The 13,216-nt window shown below is 46.2% G+C and overlaps 2 long non-coding RNA genes across 2 annotated transcripts in view; one reads left to right on the top strand and one right to left on the bottom strand.

The window, feature by feature from the left end:
* Positions 1–13,216, bottom strand: part of LOC118700909 (uncharacterized) — a 67,748-nt gene that overhangs the window by 53,848 nt on the left and 684 nt on the right. The window lies entirely within an intron of this gene.
* LOC118700907 (uncharacterized) lies at positions 11,084–12,381 on the top strand. Its single transcript, XR_004982359.2, has 2 exons — positions 11,084–11,224; positions 11,650–12,381. It is a non-coding gene; the product is annotated as an uncharacterized LOC118700907 (long non-coding RNA).

Genomic DNA, 13,216 nt, shown 5'->3' on the forward strand with positions numbered 1-13,216 from the left:
CCGGGTGGTCGCTCTCGGGAGCTGACAGTGCCTTACACTCCAGCCTTTGTCCTCCTGGAATGTCAAACCCTCGCCCAGATCCATTCCAATGACTCCTTCAGCCACCCTGCCACCCCAGACAGGGCAGGTCTCTGTCCACCCTTTGCCCTGGCAGTGCTGATCCCTCCTGGTGATGCCCTCCCCTTCTCCTGGCAGCATTGGAGGGATGCAGAGCTGGTCTCAGGGAACCACAGGGCCTGAGGCTTCCTGTGTCATGGCATTGTGTTGATAAAAATGAATGAACCTTGTAGCTCTTGTCTCTCAATTATTGAACTCTGGCTGCTTGCTGGAATTGGTGAAGGATGTGGAGCTGCTGGAGCCGGTCCAGAGGAGGCTGTGAAGATGCTCAAAGGGCTGGAGCAGCTGGGACTGTTCGGTTTGGAGAAGAGAAAGCTCCAGGGAGACCTCTGAGCTCCTTCCAATGCCTGAAGGTGCTTGAGGAGACCTGGAGAGGGACTTTGGACAAGGGTCTGGAGTGACAGAACAAGGGGGAGTGGGTTCAGCCTGACAGAGAGCGGGCTTAGATGGATATTGGGAAGAAATTATTTTCTGTGAGGGTGGCAAGGCCCTGGTACAGGCTGCCCAGAGAAGCTGTGGCTGCTCCATCCCTGGAGGTGTTCCAGGCCAGTTGGACAGGGCTTGGATCAACCTGGGATAGTGGAAGGCAGGGGGGATGGAATGAGAGGGTCATTAAGTTTGTCACTAACCCAAACCATTCTAGAATTCTATGGCTGGGCTGCTGAAGCCAGCCAAAAGAAGAGCTACATTGCCGAGGTTAAGTGAAGAAGGGGATTAAAACCACCTGTGTTTGCACTTTCAATCCCTTCCAACATCAATTAAGATTGTTCTGATAAAGACCCGGGCAGTGCTCTAACAGCTGCTGAAGCTGCTCCCAGCTGTATCTCTGGGTAGGATCACAAAGGAGCCTTTGTTGTTCTTCAGTCATGGCTGAAATCTAAATCTCAACAGTGCAGCTCAGAGGGTGACATGTGCTGGCACTGGGGCCACTGGGTGAGACTTGTTTTCAGAAAAATGGGAGATGCAGAGGAGAGGTTCCTGAATACAGTAACTCTACCTACACCCAGAACTGAGGCATCTGCCCAGGGATTTCATATTCACTGACTGAGAGGGAAATCTAATCAGGGCTTGCTAATTTTCATGAAGTCAAACACCTGGGATTCACTTCAGACTCGCATTTTCCTGGAATAATTCAATACAAACGTTGTATATTTATACACAGGCACCTGACTTTTCTGTTGTTTGATGAGACTACAATTTGTCTTCCTCTTGTGGTTCCTGCAATCCTTCCTCTCCTGTGGTTTGCAGTTGAATTACCAACCTCTACCCCAGGAATATTCATCTTTTTTTGTTTGGATATTGTTGTTCTTCAAAGGAAAGCAAACAATGCCAGTTTAAGCCAACCCTCTTCCCAGGCAGATTTTATTGGAACCAAATCCTGCCTCAAACCAGAATCCAATCTCCTCTCCATTGTTGTGTATCTCTACTATTTTTCTCATCATTGCTTTTCCATTTCTTATTACTATGCAGCTCTCAGTCTTGAGCAACATCATTCAGAATTATACAGAAGTCACATACTGATAAAGCCTCTGATCGGCCTTATCATAAAGCAGAGCAATAGGGCTCAGGAGCTCATTCCCTGAGCAGGGACCGGGTGCCCGAAGCTGGTTCGCTCATGCCAACGCTGCGGGGCTACCATCTAGCAAGCATGGTGATTATCAGCTCTATGGTGATTGCAAGCTCTCAGGATTTCAGCTCTGCTTGCTAGGTAGTGGTGCCCTGGGCTGGAGGCTGCAGCAGACGGAGAGAGAGGAGAAGGAGAAGGCGCAGGCTGTTCCACGGAGATGGCTTTGTTTGGGGAGGTCCGTGAAGGGTCTCTGCTCTTCTTCTTTCTCCCCTAATGGGGTACAGTATGCTTCTTTTATAGGGTTGGAAAGGATCCAAGCTTGACCAATGGGTAAGGGGTTAACATGACATTGCCTTATAGGGTTACAGAGGTAGGTTAAGGGCAGAGGACAGGGAAACAGGAATTTTCTTTTGCTGTTTCAGCATTCCTATTGTTCATATTCTCCATGGTGTTTTTCCTAAATCTATGGGGTTTACTACAAAAGAAAACTTAAAATTTCTTCTTTAACTGAAGAGGATAATCTGGAAATTAATAATACGGTTTGAAATTCAGGTAAAGTGGGGAAGAGCTTGGGGTAAAGGAGTCTGGTCCCCTTAGTTCATCCCGGTCAGCACAAGCCTGTGAACTTTATGCATTACTCCGTGCATTATTAATATTAAAAGGGTGAGAAGGGACTATTTATACGGACTCCAAATATGCTTTTAGTGTAGTACATACTTTCAGAAAAATTTGGAAGGAAAGGAGACTTATAAACACTCAAGGGAAAGGGTTAGTACACGAAGGATTGATAATTCAGATACCTGAAGCTTTAAAGGGCCCAAGGAAAATATTAGTCAGAAAGAAATAATTTGGCCGACAAAGAAGCAAGAAGAACGACCGTAAGGAAAAGGGATACTAAAATCATGACCTTACAAGAAACAGAAATTCAGCAGGAGACACTTTCCCTTCTGCTAGCAGAACTGGCAGCTATAAAGAAATTAGGAGCAACATTTAAGGAGCGAAAGTGAGTTCTTCCTGATAGCAGGATTATGATGGCAAAACCAGTGGCACGTTAGATCTTAGATAACTTGCATAGACGGACACACTGGAGAACAAGAGCCCTTTGTGATCACTTTTTTTTAAACTTTATGGGTGTATAAGGATATTTGAAATTGGAAAACAAATTACCCAGGGGTGTTTCACCTGTCAAAAGGTAAATAAGAAGGTGTTGAAGAGCCCTCCCTCTGGAGGATGCAAAACAGCCTACAGGCTATTTGAAAAGATCCAGGTTGATTTTACAGAATTGCCTAAAGTGGGTCGGTGGAAATATTTGTTAGTTATAATAGATGAATTAACTCAGTGGGTTGAAGCATTTCCAGCAGCTTGGGCTACAGCTGAAATGGTGGCAAAAAAATTGTTGGAACATGTAATTCCAAGAATGTGATAATATGGTAGGATTTAAGTTGATTTATATTAACCCTAATTTATTAAGAATGAACTAGGCATCCTAGAGTGGCTGCCGACCGCAATTCCCTTGAGCTCGGAGGCAGAAGAATGCCGATGGAAAAGAATAAAAGACTTTCTGAATCGGTGGGAACGGCCTAAAAGGATCAAAGATCTCCTCCAGGATCACCCACCAGCAACATTATTAGAATTGATTACAGAACTGCAATCCCAGGAACTGAGATTGATAACACCTGTTGTTGAAAGAGTCCAGAGACAAGTAAAACGGTGGGAGTGTGGTGAACATGGTTTAGGGTGTCATCCTTGGATATGTATTGTTTGCACACTTTGCTTTAACTCATGGTGGAGAGTAACTAGGAGGGAAGAGAAGGAGAGACAATTGATTTGCTTGTTTTGCTATGGTTATGTGTTTAGCCGGCTAACTATAGAAGGCATTGCTAGTGATTTTTTTGGGATACCTTTGAGACTGGGAGACAGGACCCTTCCAGCAGCAATTGGATTAATAGAGAACTTAGATCAATTGGTTCTTGCTATATTGGCTCTAGCACAAATAAGAGAACGAGCAATTCATGATCTTACAGACCAGTGTCTCACAATCGATAGTTGTTGTGGAAAAGAAGTCTCTGTACCACATCACAGGCGCATTCCGGGGGCATATTGGCGCCACGAGTGTGCCTGTTGGAGGCGGCGACTTAATAACTCCCTGCCCTTGAAGCGGAAAGATAATTAGTAAACTCTTATTGTGGTTGGCACATCCCTGAAATTTTGGAAAATAGAGGTTTATGGTGTTCTGGTCTAACCTTTTCCCTGTTCTTTTTGTTTTAATTATCTCTTCTTAACCAGCCAGAACAGGGGAATGGCATTTAAAAGGGGACAAGCAAACTCTGTGGGGCTATGGGTGCCAAGGAAACTAAAAGCACCAGTGACTAGATCCCAGGATATTACCTTTGCCACCAAGAAGACTGGCATCTTGGCCCTTGGTTGCAACCCAAGGGGCCTTGAAAAAGGTAGAATGGTAGATTTCCTGAGGATTATTTTCACTGTGATCATTCTGGTACTCTGGGTGGTTGGCCAAAGCCAGAAAGCCACACTGGACAGGGTTTCGGCAATGGAAAAGCAAACAGGGCAAAAACCAAGTCCCAGCAATTTCAACATTTGTGACTATTGCAATCACCCTGTTTGGATTAAGGACGAGATGGAATCTGTGTTTGTGATACACCTGTATGTTAGTTCTGCCTGCTACAATTGCAGCAGCTTTATAGATGTTTGTGTTAAAGAAGGAAAGATGTACTGAGTAGGGAAAAAATTGGGATATAATGGACGAGCTCCTTATCCTCATGGTAATCAGATTTGCCCCCAGTATGAAAGATTCTTTTGTTTTGAAAGAGATGATAATGGAGATGATCCAAGTATAGGCATAGGAAGCCGGGCACTAAGAGAAAAATTGAAAGAGAAAATCAAAGAAGAAAAGGAAACAAAGGGCAATAGAGGAAAGAACCGGAGAAAAGAGTCAAAAGAATTGGCTGAATTGTATAAACAGCTAAAACAGCACTACAGAGATTGGGATCTGCCAGCCTCGAATAAGAATCTGTTTGTGGGATTGATGCAAGAGGTTGCTACAGAATTGGCATTATCCAAATGTTGGATTTGTGGAGGTCTAAAAATGGCTGAAAGATGGCCGTGGAAAGGTGAGAGCTTAGCTCCAGAGCAATTCTTAAAGTGGAACCACACCCAAATTTCTGGAATGTTGAAGAGACCTGAAGGATGGATTTTAAGCCATCAAGTAATTGGAATCATTTGTATAACTCGAGAAGGAAGGAAATTTCATAAAGTAGTGGGGCATACTCCTTGTAAATCCACATTGGTGGTCAATATGGATAATCATTCAAAAGTTTGGCGACCTGAAACCCCTGTTGGATATTGAGGACCAATAAAAGCAATAAATTGTGAATGGGATGAACAGATTAATGTATGCTGGTGCAGAAGTCCTGGAGCTAACCCCTACCAATCCATCAACAGCCTGAGGTCTTATTGGGAACAACCGGAGAAAACTGATAAGAAATAGAAAGTCCCAGATGGGATATATTGGATTTGTGGGCAGCGAGCATACAGTGAGTTACCTCAAAAATGGGGAGGAACCTGTACCTTGGGAGTAATACAACCCTCCTTCTTTGTTCTACCGAGGTCTAGGAGCAATGTGTTCAGAACTCCACTGTATGAAACTCTGCAGCGGAATAAAAGAGATTTGAATTTCAATTTTCCAACAGCAAGGGGGAATCAAAAATAGGGAGAGGACGAATGGTCTGCAGAAAGAATTATAGCATAGTATGACCCAGCAACATAGGCTCAGCATGGTTCATGGGGATATAGGACCCCAATTTACCTGTTGAATTGACTGATAAGGCTCCAAGCAGTAGTGGAGGTGGTGTCAAATCACACCTCCAGTGCCTTAAAAATGTTGGCCAGGCAATAAACACAAATGCGGGCGTTTGTGTACCAAAACAGGATTGCCCTAGGCTATCTGTCAGCAGAAGAAGGAGGAGTTTGTGGGAGATTTATGAATCCGAGTGCTGTGTAGAAATTGATGATTATGGGGAAGCTATCACAGAAAATTAAAAGAGTGGCTCATGCCCGTACAAAAGTAGAATTCAGTCTTGGAAGCAGATTGGTGGGAAAACCTCTTTGGAGATGTTTGGTGGAAAAAGTTAGGGTTCATGTTGTTATGTTCAATTTTGGGACTTTTGTTTCTGCCTTGTATGATTCCGTGTTTTATTAGGCTAATTCACTCAGTGATTCAGGGGATGCAGATTACAACAATGCCTCTAGATCCAGAATTAGCAGAAAAAAGGAAAACCAAGATCTATAATGGTACTAAATGCTAAATCGACCAGTGTTAAAGAACAAGGACCTAAAAAGATTGAAATAGACCAGGAAATGCTAACCAAATTTGAAAGAGAGTGTGAAAGACTAGAGGCAGTAATAGAAATGCTGGAAAAGTTTGAAGCTGAAATGAGACAACGAGAAAATCAAAATTCTGAAGAATATAAAGGATATCAGGGCCTAGCTTTTTAATAAGCATGAATCATAATGAACAAGAAGAGAAATTATGGGGGGGGATTTGTGGCAAATAGGTATGATTCGTGCTGATAAAAACTGAAACAGTAATCAATATTGATACAATAATTAATATTTGGGAATAATAAAACAGTTAAAAGTTGTAATGCCAAAGAAGAAAGGGAGAGGAGGGGCTCCACCCCCCCCCCCCAGCAGATGTTCAGGAACAGGAGGAAGATGCCGAAGATACAGTTGCTAAAAAATGGGCAGAAAGGAAGGAAAAACTGGTTGGGTGCCAGAAAAATGCTAATTATAAGGGATTTATTGCCTTGATATTTAGATGTAGTAATATGTTAGTCTTGGCTTACATTGTACTGGCTTGGTGCGCATGTGTAACCCAAAGGTGAATTAAAGGACAAAGGGGAAGACTACAAAATCTTCATCAAAGGACCCCCAAAGACTTGTGCAACCACCCAGCCGAGTGGTGGAGCGTGCGCGGTAAAGGTGGTGATGAGGGCGGAGGCAGAAGTGTGACGAACCGAAAATGGGAGGAGATGGCATTGACACATGGCATAAAAGGGGGGAATCTTCACTTGGCAAGCTCGTACGCGAGGTGGCAAGGGTCCAAGAGCCCTGCCCTCCGTACCTCGCGGTTGTTTTCTGCCTATGCACTATTATTTGAACCAAATTATCCCTTACTTATAAATTTTCTAAACCATTCAATTTAAATTGCTGATATCTCAAATATTGTTTGGTTTCTTTTCTGATGGGATAATGGGGCAAACATAACATTCTTAAAGTAATGGAGATAAAATCTGGGTGGGCATTCCTAATTTCCAGACACTCATTGTCAATTTCATTGACTCTGAGAGCAGCAGAGATGTGCACATCATACCTTCCCAATCCATTTGGGGATGCTTGAGGTTCAGATTCTCTGAGGCTTTAGATTCTAGATCTCTAGACAATGCTTCCAGGAATCTAAATGGCTTTCAGAAACTAAACTTTTCTCCTTTTTTCCTCAGTCTTTGCACTCGTGTGCACCAGAGACCTTCGGTGAATGGATTCCACTCTAATCCATCCCCAAGCTGAATCTCTCAGCTGTGTTCACACTGGTGGTTCGTGTGTCTCTTCTGCACAGTGCAATTTTAAAAGCTTCATTCCTTATTATCTCTGCCCTTCTTTTTCTCTTTTAGCTTACAAATGCATGCACATGTATCAGAAATGGCTTTTTTTCCCTACATCACTTCCTGCCAAGTAATTTTCTTTTATCCTGTTCTGATGTTGATCTAGCCTCATATGCTTTATTCCAAGTGCACTCCTGTTTCCTTGAATGTGGAAGTTTTATAATGCAATGCTCTCATTCACCTGCTTTCATGAAACCCTTCATTAACACTAGCACAAGTAACTGTGTGGTTCCCTTCTGCTTTGTAGAAGATTTGGGAAACTCAATCCTGCTCAGCTACAAAAAAACATTTATGGTGCTTGGTAATTGCCCTAAGAGCTTAAATTAATGGTAAACAACTGCAGCTTCTTATTCCCTTCACAGAAACTGGGAGAAAACACACTACAAATATCAAGGAATACAGTGCAAGGATGATGGGCATCCCTCAGTTATCCCAACAGACTGATGTCACGGGCAAAATTCCCTCTTTTCCAAAGGGTTTTCATTTGCTTTGGCTGTACTTTGTATGGCTTCAGGTCATATTTCCCTTCATTTAAGGAAGTATCTTGGCTGTTCTTGAAGAATTTGCCCTTGGAGGACTTACTCAGTTCTGCAGTCCTCATTATACAGCCTTTTAAAAAAGACTTTTATGCTATTTTTCTTCTCTCTGTGTTTTCACACTTGTTCAACAAGGTTTTCATTCTAAAAATATTAATCACAATATTCCAAAGGATTAAAAAATGCTTGGGTATTTTTTTCCCTTAGTATTTACAAAAGAAAAATTTAAAAAACCTGTACACATGCTGGATGTAAAATGTAGATAGAAATAAACTTGAGAATTCTCCCAAAAGCCTTAAGAAAAAACCTCATGTATTCTATAAAACTCAGAGTATTCATCTACAGAATACAAAAATGGGCACGTTCTTGAAGAGAAAATTTGTGCAACGGTCCTGCACAGAATTCTATGCTTTCAAGCTTTTTGCCCTTCAGGGGCAGTGCCATTCTCTGAGCTGTCATGCTCTGAGCATGTTCTGCTCACCGTGGCAGCTTTCTGCTCTCCCCTGGTACAGATCATCCTCCCAGCACAGGGGGAGTGCAGCCCCGACAGCTCGCAGCCCCTTCCCACGCAGCAAGAGCCTGAAGGAGAGAGATGGCTTTCAGCAGCTGCCGCGGGTTCTGACAGTGCCGCCTCTCGGCTGCTGAAAGCCTGAATGTCCGTGTTGCGGTGTGTGAGTTTCTGAGCCAAATGTTCTGTTAGCTTGTGGTATGTTCAAGTGTTCCCCGAGTTATTACAGTCAGTTTCTCCCCTGTGTTATGCCCTCCTACCCAAGTGTCCCTCAAGGAATCCCCTCCCTCCTGACCAGATTTTTCCCTGTCTGTCAAGACAACCCGGCCCCTTTGGCCCATCCATCAGCCCAAACCCTACCCTTTGTTCCAGACAGTTCCCTGTCCCTCACCCCAAGCTCCAATCCCTGTCCCAACCCTCTCTCCTCCCCTTGTTCTGATTTGTTGTAGCCCTCAAAACCACACCCCGAGGGTCGCTTATTGGTTACTAAATGGTGTCCACCCCCCGTTTTGAAAGATTTTAAAAACCCGTGCACAGGGGTTCTGGGGTTTCTTTTAACTTCTGATTATCGTTGGGGGTGTTGTTGTAAGCGCCTTCCACCGCCTCTCCAAATGAATTCGCTGCATTTTGCACCACAGAAGAGCCTCCCCTGCCTCCTTCACTTGGTCCTCTGGGGGTTTCTACTGCTAGGCAGCTGGTCTAGAGGTTCTGGCTCAGGCAAAACCCTAACCCAGCCAGTTCCCCTCTCTTGCCATTGTCCCTGGAGCATCACAGAGCTAGCCAGGGCTCCGGAGGGCAGTGACAGTGACCCGTGCCCTGGCGTGTCACAGCCCCCAGAGCCACACCTGCCAGGCCACAAGCCCCAGCCCTGGTCCCCACTGCCGGCCTCAGCGGCTGCTGGGCATCCTCACCCTGAGTGCAAAGGCAGAGGCAGGAGCCCCCAGGGCGCTCTGGATCCAGGCTGCAGACACCCTAAAGGCAGCACTGAAAGGGACATGGATGGGGACTGCAGCTGCATCTTCCAGTGCTCGCCACCCCTGACTATTCTCTAAGGGAACCCAAACCTCACCTGCAGCACCTTGAGCTCTGTTATGAATAAGAAGCTTGACTAGGCCAAATATTCAAGCAGCAATCAATTTAATAATTAATATGGTAAAGTATGAGCAATACAGTGCTGGGTACAGTGGGGGAAGTGTTCCCTCCAACTGCACACCGATACTTGAGGGTTACAGGTATTTATAGGGGTACTCATCAGTTTTTTTCAACAGTTTCTATTCCCAATTTTTACTCATCAGCAATTTTTATTCCAAATTATTACATCACAATTCTATACACTATTGTGATTTTAATTTCTCAGGATGTATTTTCAAAGGACTATCCCCAGATTGTGATGGTCCAGTTTCCAAAAGAAGAAAGACGAATCCCATCTGGTGGAGTCCAGCTCCCCAGATGTGTCCACCTTTTAATTGCAGAGACTACAAATCTCATAACAGTGATGTCCAGCTTCCCTTTGGTCGAAACTATAAATCCTTGAGGTGATGTTCATCTTCCTTTCTCAAACTGTTTTTCTCTGCTTCCATAAGGCGTGAGATAAACATATTTTCATTATATATATTCCAAAGCTATAGTTTCAAGGATACAAGTAATATTCTAAAAATATACTTCAAAAGGTTAATATTGCAGAGCTTTTTTATAGATTAAATGCAAGCAAAAAGCAACATCCTTAACACCTTAATTCCAATGCTCCTAAATAAACCAGAGTTAATTGCAAACAAAAGATAGGTTGAAAGGCCTTTTTCCGTGCTTTATTTTCCTCAGTTATTATTAGAATTCGCAACTATCCCATTGTCGATGTCCACACATTTGGCATTCGCAAGTACACACTTCACCTGTTTGCACCTGACACGAAACACAGCTTTGCATCTCACAGGCAGATGAGGGCTCTTTGGACCGTCTTTTACAGACTGACATCCCAAAACATAAAAATAATCATGCATTTCCTCTTAAAAATAAAATTTACTGAATTAATAAAATTATAATTACATTTCTTATTTATAAAAGTTATATTTGTATTACCAGATTTGAATGTTTATATTAAAAATTCAGCCTTTTTAGCAAGCAAAACATTTATTGGTCATTGGTTCTAAGTAACACAATTCCCTTCATTGATTCATTGACCAGTGTGGCTGTTGATTTCTCCTTCTTTATGCTAATTAGTCCCATTTTAAATCTTTTTGTCATCTTTTTTATCATTTTCACAGACAGGGTAAAAGGGACCACTTTGGGGTCCAGGGAGAACTTTCTGGGGCACATTTGGGGCAGTTCTGGGTCTGGGGAGGGAATTCAGAGAGAACTTGAGGGTCTGGAGGACACTTGGGGGAGCCAGGTGGGCACTTGGAGGGGCACTCAGGGATTCCGAGGGACAGTTCGGGGTCCGGGGCAGCACTTGGGGGCTCAGGGAGGCCCTTGGAAGTCACGGAGGAGAATTTGGGGCCCTGCGGGGTCCAGGTGGGCCCTTGGGGACTCTGATGGGGCTCTCTGGGGCGCGGGGGGTGATGGGAGTTGTAGGCGGGGGTCTAATACAGTTTAACGGGGCCGGGGAGCATCACGGGAGTTCGAGGCGCAGGTGCAATGGCTCTCGGTGGGGCGCGGGGCATGACGGGAGATGAAGTCCCGGCTGGAAAAGCTCTGGACGTGCGCCGCGGAGCATGATGGGAGCCGTAGTCCCGGAAGTGGCTCGAACGCTTTGTTTAGGGGTCTGGGAAGGCACTTGGGGGACACTTTTGCGTCCGAGCCGCGACTTGAGATCCTCGTGGTAACGTAAACGGTTCGGGAGAACTTGCGGGGATCTCAGGGAGCTCTACACAGTCTCTTTAGGGCGTGGGGCACAGCAGGAGTTTTCGGCGCTGGACCGTGTTATGAGGGGTCTGGGGCCGCGGGGGATGAGAGGAGATGAATTCCCAGAAGTGGCTGTACCGGGCATCTGTGGGATCGAGAGCACTGGGGGGTGGGGGACACTTCTGTGGGGTCCCGAATGGGCGCTGAGGGGGCACTGAGAGATCCTGGAGGGTCTGGGGGACACCTAAGGGACAAAGAGGGGGCGGATACCGGGGGGGGGGTGGGTGGTCTGTGGAGCGCGGGGCATGACGGGCGTTGTAGTCCCGGCTCCAATGGGGCTAAATCGGCCCGCAGGGCATGACGGGAGTTGTAAGCACAATGATAATATGTTGCCCACCCTAGGCACCGCCCCTGAGGCCCCGATCCCGGCGCTGATTGGCTGCGGGTGGTGATGGGCGGAAGCCTCGGCAATGGCATGCGGTGAAGACCGGAACAGCCCATTCAACCTCTCCAGTCCCTCCCAGTACAGCCAAGTCCCTCCCAAGACACCTGAGTTTATTCCCAGTCCCTTCCAGTTCCGCCCAGTGTCATCCACAGGATGCCCCAGTGTCCCCAGTCTGCTCCGTAATGGCCTCAGTGTCCCCAGTTTCTCCGAGTATCTCCCAGTATCACTCCCAGTATGTCCTGCTATGTCCCAGTCTGTCTCAGTGCACCCCCACAGTCCATCCCAGTCCACAGATTCCCCTTCAGCATTCCTCGTGTTCCCAGGTTGTCCCAGTCCTCCCCAGTGTCACTCCCAGTATGTCCCAGTGTCTCCCACAGCGTTCCCAGTGTTCCCCAGTATGTCCTGTGCAGCCCAGGCTGTGTCCCTGCCCTGCGCCTCTGTCCCTGCAGGCTGTCGGCCCTGAGCAATGAGGGAGGGACAGGATCTGCCTGGCCAGGGGCTGGGGCTCAGGCCTTGGCCCTTTGCATTCCTGAACCACATCCAGGTTTGCTCAGCACCAGAGACACCTTTCCCTTGCTTGTCCCCACCGGTCATCACTGCCTCCTGTGTTCTGCTCTACCTGGAACCTGGGGACATTTTCCCAGTCGTGTCCCTCAGTGGGATCCAATAAAACTTCAAGAAAATTTGGAGTCTAAATTTAAATTTGAGTAAACTTGAGAAGTTTTTTCAAGACACTCTCAGGCACTGAGTCTGATGTAAACAACACCAAAGCCCTGAGAGGGTCATTAAAGTTTTCCTAGTCCAGTTATGGAAAAAGATTTCAAAGAACTTGTAAGAAATACACATTCCTATTTTAAAGGGTGTCTTCTATTAAATTTCTCTTTAGATCAGAGGTGGTTGCAGCATTCTGTGATTGATACTGACCCAGGGTCTCTCCTCAGCAGCCCTGGCCTGCTCACAGAAGCTGTGCCTGGAGCTCTGACCTAGCGTGGACAACCTTGCTCCACATTGCCCAGCCCCATCCTGTCTGTCCTCACTGCCCTGGGAGCTGCTGTGCTTGGAGAGCTGGCTGCACCCAGCCTAAGAGGGGTTTTCCCTTTTTGTGCTTTTTGCAGCAATCTCAAACTCCTGAGTTTCCCCAGTGCAAACAGACACACTGCTCAGGTGTGTGCCAGCCCCAGGTGCCACCAAAGCCACTGCAGAGCTGCCCTGGGCCAGCTGTGAGGGTGGATCATCAGCCCAAGCTGCACTGGGCCCAAGCTGCAAGGGGCTGTGGCCATGGGCACTGCACTGACCCCACTGCTGGCTTTGGCTGCCACGGCCACCGTGAGAAATTAAACTGTCCTTGGAAACACTGGGGGGGACTGGGACATACTGGGGAACACTGGGAGCGCTGTGGGACACACTGGGACATACTGGGAGTGACAGTGGGGAGGACTGGGACAAGCTGGGGACACTGGGAACATTGGGGGAAGACTGGGAGACACTGGGGCATCCTGTGGATGACATTGGGTGGGAACTGGA

This window comes from Molothrus ater, unplaced genomic scaffold, assembly GCF_012460135.2.
Source record: "Molothrus ater isolate BHLD 08-10-18 breed brown headed cowbird unplaced genomic scaffold, BPBGC_Mater_1.1 matUn_MA98, whole genome shotgun sequence".
Lineage (NCBI taxonomy): Eukaryota > Metazoa > Chordata > Aves > Passeriformes > Icteridae > Molothrus > Molothrus ater.